The 11,396-nt window shown below is 37.7% G+C and overlaps 1 long non-coding RNA gene across 1 annotated transcript; it reads left to right on the top strand.

Moving 5' to 3' along the window:
- Positions 1 to 833: 833 nt before the first annotated feature.
- Positions 834 to 11,250, top strand: LOC306988182. The gene is made up of 4 exons (XR_013795343.1): positions 834 to 1,104; positions 3,084 to 3,138; positions 3,557 to 3,854; positions 9,910 to 11,250. It is a non-coding gene; the product is annotated as an uncharacterized lncRNA (long non-coding RNA).
- The last annotated feature ends 146 nt before the right edge of the window (positions 11,251 to 11,396 follow it).

The raw sequence follows: 11,396 nt of genomic DNA, 5'->3' as shown, positions 1-11,396 counted from the left end.
GAGGACTCACACTGGAGAGAAACCTTACAAGTGTTCACACTGCGATAAGAGATTTCGTCGGTCAGAACATGTGAAAACACACGAGAGGATCCACACTGGAGAGAAACCGTATCACTGCACTGCATGTGGGAAGAGTTTCACTCAAATATCTTCTCTACAAAGTCATATAAAATACAATCACAAGTAGATCATCTTCAGATCATCCAGCACTTTCAGGTCTAAAGCTGTATCCTCACCAAACGTGACAATTATACAGTCAAGCAATAAAATACTCTCCAAAATCTGTCCTAACCGGCCACAACGAGCGACAGGACAAAGAAACATCTTCTAAATTTGTCACAGTGAATAAAGTTATTCTTCAAGACCAGCAGTTTCAACTGTGAGATAATTATTCTTGTATATAATTTTGCTTCATGGTATAAATAAATAGCATTATACTTTATTATGAATTAAATGTTATGTAAAATTTTTATGATACATTTTTATCGTAGTTTGTTTTTACTTTTATGAAGGAAAAAAAAAATATATATATTTTTTTACAGGTTCAAACTGTTTCTTTTGTAGAGAGATCTGTCACATTTGTTTACGCTTTGTATTTTACAAGTCAACTTTAATTGTTAATTTCTCTGTCTACTTATTCTTCTCGCAACAAGAATAAATCAAGAATTTCCTAATTTTAGTTACATTTAATCCATTAACATATCGTGATTATTTTGGGCTTTAAATTTCTCGATAAAGCTTTTAAATGTCTAATTATGTCACCCCACTCATGTCGGAGATTGAATGGACTGCTGTCTGTCTATGTCTGTAAGCATTTTTATTTTTGTTGGATAGGTTTTATTGATGTTTTGCACAGCATTTGGCGGGTTTTTGAAAAACTACCGTTGATTTCGACTCGCGGTTATGACGACATCACCAGCGCGCGCTCCTTCAGGCAAGTCTAGTCTTCTTCTGAGGTAAACAGTTCACGCGCTTTCGTGTTATTGTAAAATACTCTTTACGCTGTTTAAATAACATTTTACGCGATCATTTCTGAATGGTTTCCATGTTCGGCGGTATTCGTGTACACTTAAGGAAGAAGATATCACTTTCACATACAAGACGGTAAGATGTTAGCGAACTACTTTGTTGCCATGAATGGAGTTCAGATGGGTATCATTAGTGTATGACTTTTCTGCTATTTTTCTGTATCATTTGAGAAATAATAGTAATCACAAACATTCTTGAGGTAATTACCCTTAAGGGACAAAACATTTTAGAAGTTCGTTTTTAATGTTTTATATATTAATTATTAACTGATATATTTATAGACAAAGGTCTCAGCTAATGAGTCATGTAAGGGAACAGGTTTTTCTGAAAATGTTTTTTTATTTTTCTAAAATGTACTTATTCACTTCTTAACTTAATCTGTGTCAACTCCGTCAGATGAATTAAAAAGCATGATATTTTAATTTGATCCATCCCACAACAGCATAAAGTCTTCAGTTATGTAATGCTGGTGTTTAGTAAAGGATCTTTTTATTTTTTCCCGGGTTAGAGTTATTAAGAACAATCCAGTTCCTAAATTACTTAAATCTCTTCCCTGCTTTTTATTATTAAACATATAACCAATGTTCTTTGGTAAATCGGACATATCACAGTTCAGTTGATGTTTTAGTATTTAAAAGTATTTAAACGCATTGAATGAAAAGAAAAATAATAAAATATTTATTTCTAAATTAATAGAAACCTTCATCTGACGGTGTTTAATACTGACGGAGTTGACAAAAACTGATGGAGTTGACAAAGGTCCAACTGAAGATTACAATAACTGACAAAACAACAAATTTAGACAACTAGCCTAACACATTTTTAACTAATATGTAATTTAATACAGCAATCCTTCCAGTGGTTTGTTTTTATCGTTTTAGCAATGGAGTATACGTCTCATTCTGGGTCTCCAGTAGCTCACATAATACATTAATTTACACCTTTTAAGTTACATGTATTTTCCAAAGTAATAGTAATACTAGCTAAATTATTTAAAAATAAAAGCAATGAATGTCCTGAGTATTCAGATTTCCTTTAGATGTAACTAAGTATTTTTATTTTGATGAATTTCTTTATTTTTTACATGTTTTGTGCCTTTCGCAGGAATCAGTGTAATATTAGAGCACTTGCTATCAGCAGATATTCTGACTCAATCTGTTTATAGCAGCAAATACTTATAATAAAGTGAGATGATCTGCTTGCTGCTGATCCTGAATGGCTTGTAATGAGTGTTTATAGTAGGGCTGAGTAAAAAAATATTGATTTCTCGATTTTATCGATTCTCATTTTTATGAACCGATATCGATTCTCAAACCCCAAGAAGCGATTAGGCTAGTCATCCTGTTTTCGGTTGATGAATGAATGGAACGTTGTAGCGCGCATCCCATCCGATAAATCGCAATAATCTTTGTGCTTTGTTACTATTGATATGAAACCGTCACAGATTTCAAATTACGTTTTCTTAAGAAATTCTTTACCTCAGAAAAACCATATCCATGACCATAAACTCGTTAATCAGCTAGAAAAATGAACTCTAGAGAGGAGCATTGTGCTAAATATATGCACCATATTACATATTCATTATAATTCTTAATGTTCTTCAATATTTAATGCATGTTTGAATAAATCTGGCAAGTTTTTATGACAGCCACCATTTTAAATTGTTATATTTCATATCACTTTGTTATTATAAAATAAATAAGTGTAATTTGTATACAAATCAGTTCATTTTTACCTTCAAAGTTATAGTAGTCGAATGAAGCCTAGTAGGCTACAACTCACATAGTTTACAGCATTAGTCAAGAGGTTTGTTTTCCTTGAGAAAATTGGACATGTATTGTACCTGATATCCAATATAATCAATACGGAATCGAAATCGAATCAAATTGTGAAATGTCAATACCCAGCCCTTGATAGTCTATGGCTCATCTATTATCAGAGCAGCTGAAAAGCCTCTTTACTTCATGTCAATAGATCCTGTTTTCCCCTCATTCATTATGCTGATGTCTTCAGATCTGTAAACTGCCACATTAAGCTCATTTTATTGTCAGCAGACTTGAGCAAACGACACGATCAGATACTGTAATATCTGCAAGATATAGGCCCTAGGTAAGTTTAATTTATTTCATTAATCTGTGATAAACCATCTGTCATATAAAAAACAAGTAGTTAAGTCAAACTCAATTGGTGGGTTATATGTTTCATGCAAATGTGTATATTTATTTATATAATACTTTATTATATACTTTTTTTTATTTTTACATTGTTTATATTTGGTATCTGGTGACGTTGTTAACTGTTTTTCTATAATTATTTGCCAATATGTTAATGAGAGGTAAGATACATGTAGGATAAAAGTATGTAGATGAAATTCTTAGAAAAAAAAGAGGTACATTTTGTGAATTCCAACACTTTGAGATTAATTTACTTAAAAGTTAATTTACTAGACAGATAGGTAAATACAAATACTTAAAATGTGTGAATTAGTATAAAAAATCAGTAAGTGATTTCTTCTTGATTTTGTCAGATCGGCTCCTCCTCCAGTGAAGCCCCTCCTCATTCAGTGAAGCCCCTCCTCCTTCAGTGAAGCTCCTCCTCCTTCAGTGAAGCCCCTCCTCTTTCAGTGAAGCCCCTCCTCCTTCAGTAAAGCTCCTCCCACTGCAATCAACCAATAAATGCTGGAATATTCCCATCAGCTACAAGTGAAGACGAGCATCACACCATCAGGAAGAGCTGAAATCTGCAAAGACAGAGTTTATTGAAGGACAGTGAGAACAGGAGAGATCCAGAACACTGCAGAATGAAACACACTGAAGAACAAAGAGGTTGGTGTTTATTCCTCATTCTTCATTAAAGGCACAGTATGTAAGTTTCGCCACTAGAAGTCACTTATTCAAAACAAATGCATAGCTTGATGCCGCTGTGAGTGAGTCAAACGAGTGTGGAAAAGGTACAGGGAACGAGCTTCAGCAGAACAACAGTGAACGGCGAACAGTATACAGAAAGTCACGTGTCTAGTATCTGTAAAACCAAATTTTTTTATCTTAAAAATATATCTAAATTAAGTCATATGCTCTCAATGACAAATGCAGAACAATTAGTTCATGCGTTTATGACCTCAAGGCTAGATTATTGTAATGCTCTACTGGGTGGTTGCCCTGCACGCTTAATAAACAAACTACAGCTAGTTCAAAACGCAGCAGCTCGAGTTCTTACTAGAACCAGGAAGTATGACCATATTAGCCCCGTTGCCTATTAAACATCGTATATATTTTAAAATATCGCTGATTACTTACAAAGCACTAAATGGTTTAGCTCCGCAGTAGAGCGAGCTCTTAACGCATTATAGTCTTTCACGTCTATTGCGATCTCAAAATTCCGGCCAGTTGATAATACCTATTTTCTTCTAGAAACAAACTTAGTTGTATTATTTTCATGTTATCGCTGTGAAGCTGCTTTGATACAATCTGTTTTGTAAAAAGCGCTATATAAATAAAGGTGACTTGACTTGACTGACAGAATCGTCACTACCAGCGTCATTGTATTTGCGACACGAGACACCGACCAAACCCGCTAGATTTAAATAGCCAGTAACAGCCACCGCTTAGCACCTGTTTTTAAACTACTTGCTTGAAGAAAAAAGAAAAAAAAATTCACAAAAAGAAATGGCTGAATCGTGGTCAGTGGACGAAGTGCAGACGTCCCTCTCTAGTTGGTTGCCGAGGAGCGGCGCAACTATAACGACCAGTCTGTAATCCCACCCACTTTGAAGCGGAGGAAAAGCAAACCGAGCTAAAGCGAACCGAGCCGAGTCGCACCACGCAGTGGAAAAGGGAAGCGAAGCGAGCCGAACCGTGCCGCGCCGAACCGTACTGAGCCGTACCATGCAGTGGAAAAGCGCCAATAGAGGAAAGTCTGTGAATGCATTTGTCAAGTATTTGTTGATGCTAGGGGTGGGCGATATCTCGATATTTACGATATATCGAGATATTTTTTAAACTCGATATGTATTTTGACATATCGTATATATCGATATATTGTTTATATTTAATTCTGATTTCGCCACTTTGCTTGTTTGCTTTCTGTGCTGTGCTAAAGGCGGCCGCCTAAGCAACACACGCCTGCCGCCTTAACTACGTCGTCAAAACAATGTATATGAGCGATATCCGCCGTGTTACTCTGTCCTGTTTAAAGCTCTCTGCCCGAGCCGATATTTCCAGCCGCTATACTCGGGCCGGGCCCGTGATCTAGAGACGTGCGGCGCGGGACTAGATTTGATGGCCGAGTACGAGCGCGGGCGGTAGCCTAATGCACTCACTCTGTGTGTGCGGGCTGCGGGAGAATAAAACGATTAAATATAAATATCTACGAATAAAACATAAAAACTAATAAATTGTTATTCATCAAGAACAACTAAAACAAAATAGAAACGATTTACAGGCCAGAGTTTCTATTTGTAGCATCTTTGCAGCGTTGAGCAATGTAGCCAATCACAGACATACGTGTTGATTTCTTGAACGCAATGGCCAATCAGAAGCATTTAAGATAGAACCCTCTCACCACTCAAAACGGACTTTTTGTTCAGTGCTGAATTCTGCATGCAGGCAAATCCTCTGATTATAACAAACAAAGTGTAGACATTATGGAAGATTCATTGTGCAGTCATCAATGATAATAATGATGTATGAGATCGCGATGTCAGCTTTTTAGGAACTATTAAGGGAGCGCACTTTGCACGCATTCAGTCCTGGCAAACCATGCACGCAGCCTGCTTGCTTTTATCTTAAATTAACAGTGGTTTGTGAATGTTAATGCTTTAATAACAAATGTATTATTTTGTTTATTTAAAAATAATTATCAGGAGCATTTATGCTGATGTGTAGGCCTATATGGTGGCAACACGTAGGCTGTGACTTGAAGGTAGGCTATAACATAGAGGTAAAACAAAACAAAAAAACATTTATGACAAAACATTTTCTGCGGGAAACCCTACTCTGCCTACCTTGAGTTGAGTTGTTTTATTTTTGAATGAAAAGGCAATATGTATTATTTCTTCCTTTATTTTACAGTTAAATTATTATTTTTGTATACAGGGATTCTTTTTTTAAATGTTGCAGAAGCTCTTTGTTCCTACATGAACTGCCTACCTCTTTGCACTTCAATAAAAAAAAAGACTGTGTGGTATTTGTCATATTTGTTTTTGCAGTAGTTTTTGGGGGGTTATTTTTCCTGTAATGATATCGAGATATATATCGTATATCGAGATATATTTTTTGCCCCATATCCAGTGTTGGGGGTAACGAGTTACAAAATAACGGATTACAGTAACGATATTACTTTTTTGGGTAACGAAGTAAAGTAACGCATTACACTAAAAATATCAGTAACTATACTACTTTACTAGACTATAGGAACGCGCTTTCCTGCGTTACCCAAGCCGTGTTTTCATGTGTGTAAAGCTCTGATCTGTCGAAGTGGTGCGTGCACGCCTGTGTGTGTGTGCTTGCCTGGGCACCGTTGCCATAGAGATCGATTTGAGTGACGTAGCTGCTGGTGCGAAGGACAGAGAGGAATGGAGACAGAGACGCGAGTTTCGGCCAGTGGCGATATTCACATTACTTTCAGTTTATTGCTCGAAAGGACAAAAATATTTGCCAGAAATTCACTCTATGCCCTGGCAGGCAAGTACTGGCCATCGGGACTACCGGGAGATTCACGGCTTTTTGGGCCGATCCGATGCATCTAAAACTTTTTTGTTCGTTTGTCTTAACGGCTCATAAAACTCGTACATCGGCGGCCCATTCGTTTTGTTTTGCTTAATTGGCGGCGCTGGGTAAGTGCCGGTGTAATGCATTGGTTAAAAAAAATCAGCGTTAGTTTTTTTTCTGACAGACCGGCCCATGAAACACGTAGATTGGCCCATTGGTTATTTTCTTGATTGACACTGGACTGGAGCAATCACATCTTTAAATGCCTCCCCCTTTGGGCTTTGAGCGAGCGTGCAGTGTCAGTGTATCTGTCAAAATCTCTTATATACGGTCTATGGTCAAAATACAGATGGAGAAGAAAGTTTCAGTTTTGCAGTTTCCGTCAAAAGAAAATATAATGTTTATCTCTGTCCAGCCCTGATCATGTGTCTACCACCACGGACATAATCCTGTTGTTTGTAGATTTTACAGTGAGGCATATTTCTTTGTGCAGACAGATATTGTTATTTTATATGGTTTTACATGCCATTTTTATCGGCTACATTTATAAACACTATGCGGACATGCAGGCTAAATGATGATAGGGCTATGATGTTTGTCCATGTATCTACACGGTAAATTAAGAAACGGGAAAGTAAAGTAATAAGTAGTGAAGTTACTTTACAAATGCAGTAACTAGTAAAGTAATCTCATTACAATTTACAGAAGTAACTAGTAACTAGTTACTTTTTTTGAGTAACTACCCCAACACTGCCCATATCGCCCAGCCCTAGTTGATGCTGTCCTCTTTTCTTCCTGTCCTCTTTTCTGAAAACTAAAATATGGTCCCCCTAGATAAGGTTATCCAAACAGTTGCTCACATGTTTAATCAAACACATAGAGCCCTATTTTAACGATCTGAAACGCAAGTATAAAATGCGAAACGCAAGTAACTGTGGGCGTATCTCGCAAATCTAAAATGGGTTGGTCGTAACGTGAAAGAGAACATAAAAGAGAGCGTCTTCTCACATTCCCTTTAAGAGCAGACGCGCTTGTTCCATGGCTTTATCAGTCTGACGACAAAACAACTATCTCTCATCCAGCGCCTCTACGACCTGATCCACTCCCTGACGGGCCCTGGAAGAAACTACGCCTCGATATTGTGGGGCCATTTGAGACTGCCATTCCTATGCTGTGACATTGACTGACTAATACTATTCAAAGTGGCCTGAACTTGCCTTTTGCCCATTCGCCACAACTGACAGTGTCCTAGGGCCCTATTTTAACGCTCTGACACGCAAGTATCAAACGCGAAACGCAAGTAAGTCTGTGGGCGGATCCCGGACGTAGATTTCCGACGCAAATCTAAAATGTGTTGGTCTGAAGTCGCTTCATTACTCATAGGTGTGGTTTGGGCGTAACGTGAAATAAACCAATCAGAGCGTCCTCTCACATTCCCTTTAAGAGCCGGCGCGCTTGTTCCACGGCGGATTGCTATTATAACGGCGGGTTTGCCGGCGCACGCCAGGAGCGGTTCACAGCCGAGGAGACCGACGCTCTCGTCAGGGCCGTAAAACACAGAGAAGTGACATTGTATGAGGATGATGGAGAAACACACACATTAGCTTCGGTTAAACAGGCGTATAATAATTTGGGTAAATGTGTAATCTAGATTTATGCCTATTTTTTCCACATCTTCACGGACACAACAATGATTTCCCTCGTGTGTTAATATTTTTCTTTGTAATAATGTATGATTTGCAAAAATGAAAACTGCTGCGTCTGTTTAGATGAGAGAATCAAAGTGTGTGTGTTGTTCACACGCTACATAATGGTCAAGCACGCGCCCTTAAAATAGCATATGACTAACGCGCAACACACCACTGACTTTAGACTCGGTTTCTCCTGGTCAGTGGCGGAATTGTTTTCTCAAACTGCTAAATATCGCCAGGGAACTTTTGTGCCCGAACACGCTCCTCTTCCCACTGAACCAAAACTCAAGTTTCATTATTTGACCACTATTGTATTCTGACAGTTATGTCTTAATTTGTGTCAGGAGTTACGTAATGAAAAAATGAGTCGATACCTTTAATATGAATTATGAGCGTCAGCCACTTCCATTCAGAAAAAAACTGGTGCTGTCGTCATGACAGCGCTTGACAAAACAACGTCCCTCAGAGCTTTTAGCTAAAAAATTGTGCAGATTTGAAGAAATATTGATATATTCTCATAGGTTTACATCTCATTTCTATAGACAGGAAGGATTAATATTTATTGAATTTATACCCAAATGCGTCGATGTAATCATTATGAGCGCGGGATACTCTGATGTACTGTTTTTTCAATCCATACCAGCAGCCTGAGGGCGCCAGATGCACAGTATAGTCCATTTATGGAACACATGAAGAAGTGCCATGATCATGTGACATTCCAGTCCCTGACATAGACAAAGCTTTCAGAGATCGCTGTACCATGCAGATAAAGTCGTTTTGAAGACAATAAACATGATTGCAATGATATTTGATTTACCTGTGTTCTTCGAGATCATACTTGTGCTTTTAGTACAAAGGGTTCATGAACTGTACCTGTTTCAGTTTGGGAATGCCATTTCTGGGGATTTTTCAAAAGTGGCGTTGCAAAATCGTACATATTGTGCCTTTAATGAGGCTGAAGAACATATAAAGTTATAAAGCAGTTCATCAGATTTACGGAAACAGAAAAGAAATAGTTGAATTGATAAATAATATCGAAGACACTTTCTATGTGCAGGAAACAAAATAGGGCCTGAAATTCAAATGTCTTTCATTTTCTTGTTCTGATCAAATGGTCAGTGAAACAAGATTTGATAAACATTCACATTGATTATAAACATCAGGAGACCAAACTAAATATGATCTTAAGGTCTTATATTTTGCATATTTTTTTATCTATCTATTTATTATTTTATCAGTAAACTTTAACAAACACCAAAAGTAAACAATATTGAGAATGGCATATTTTTAGCATAAATCGATCAAAATCTCTTTTATAGTTTCTGATAAACCTTTTTATTATTATTTTTCGTATAACTTTGGTAACAGGGTTGATGAATGCAGTCAATATTACACTGGATTGAGATTATTTTCATGTAGCCATTGTCTACTTGCACTTTTTAAGGATTTAATCAAATGTAACTTCCTTACTTTCATTTCAGACGTGATGCTGGAGAATGAGGAGAAACATCATCATGTCAAAACTCACTCACAGACTGAAAGTGTTTCTTTACTGAAAAGAAGAGACAAGAAATGTTTCACTTGCAGTCAGTGTGGGAAGAGTTTCACACAAAAACTGAATCTCAAGGTTCACATGAGGATCCACACTGGAGAGAAACCGTTCTCATGTGATCAATGTGAAAAGAGTTTCACACAACAAGGAAACCTTCAGAAACACATGATCATCCACACTGAAGAGAAACCACATGATCATCCACATTAGAGAGAAACTGCATGAATGTGATCAATGTGGCAAAACATTTTTGACGGCTTCAAACCTGAAGAGACACATGTTAGTTCACTCACAGGAGAAACCACATTCATGTTCTTGTGTGGAAAGAGTTTTTCATATCCAAAAACATTAAAATTACATCAGAAAACACATTCTGGTGTAAGAAATCACATGTGCTTTGAGTGTGGGAAGACTTTTATTAGAACTGACACTTTAAAACGGCATCAGAGGATTCACACTGGAGAGAAACCTTAAGTGTTCACACTGCGAAAAAACATTCAGTCGGTCAGGAATCCTGAAACACAGGAGAGGATCCACACTGGAGAGAAACCGCACTCGTGTGATCAGTGCGGGAAGAGTTTCACACAAAAATCAAACCTAAAGCGACACATGAAAATCCACACTGGAAAGAAGCTGAGCAAATGACATCAAAGCGTTTTTATTAGGGCTGGGGGAATTAAAGCGTTAATATTTGCGATTAATTTGAGATGTTTAACGCGTAAAAAAAAAAGAACGCAATTGACCCTTCGCTAAGCCACGCCCCAAAAACCGCCACTGGCCAATCGTGGCTTTAGCAACCGTAACTACGCGCGGGAGGTCTGGCAAGCTTTCGAGCGAGGGAAACATGCCGAAGCGTTGTGCGTATGAATTGTGCAAATCTGATACCCGGTATCCTAAAAGTTTGCCGGGCGTGGATCAGGCAGTGTGGGACGCCCCGTTCACAACTACATGTCCACAGGATAAACAAACACACCTAACCTTATATTGCTTGAAATAATGACAGTTCTTTGTTCATAATGCATATATTTGAACATAAAATAAGACGATTAAAGGCAAGACGGAGGCTCACTGACATACTTTAAAATATATTTAAGAATTTTGTAAATCGACGGCCTACCCCTGAGTAACTTTAAGGTTACGTTAACGTTACCCCAATCCGATCGCGGCTCTCTCATTGTTAGTGTTATTCCACAAGATGTATGGATAAGCTGTTTGATTTATAATTATTAGATTAAAATTTATTTTCACATTTCACTTACCCTGATGTGCATGAACAGCTGTTCCTCAATTTGTGTGTTTCCCATTTGAATTGTCGGCGTACGAGGCGGCTGCTGCTTGCGCTGGGACTTTAGCTGAAGCTTTAGCTTCAATTTTAAATAAAATTATTCTCGAATCGGTTGCATATTATGTCGTGAA

This window comes from Phoxinus phoxinus, assembly GCF_949152265.1.
Source record: "Phoxinus phoxinus genome assembly, chromosome: 20".
In the NCBI taxonomy this organism is placed as follows: Eukaryota; Metazoa; Chordata; class Actinopteri; order Cypriniformes; family Leuciscidae; genus Phoxinus; species Phoxinus phoxinus.
Note: the sequence above shows the minus strand (reverse complement) of the source record. Positions and strands in the feature narration are given on the sequence as shown.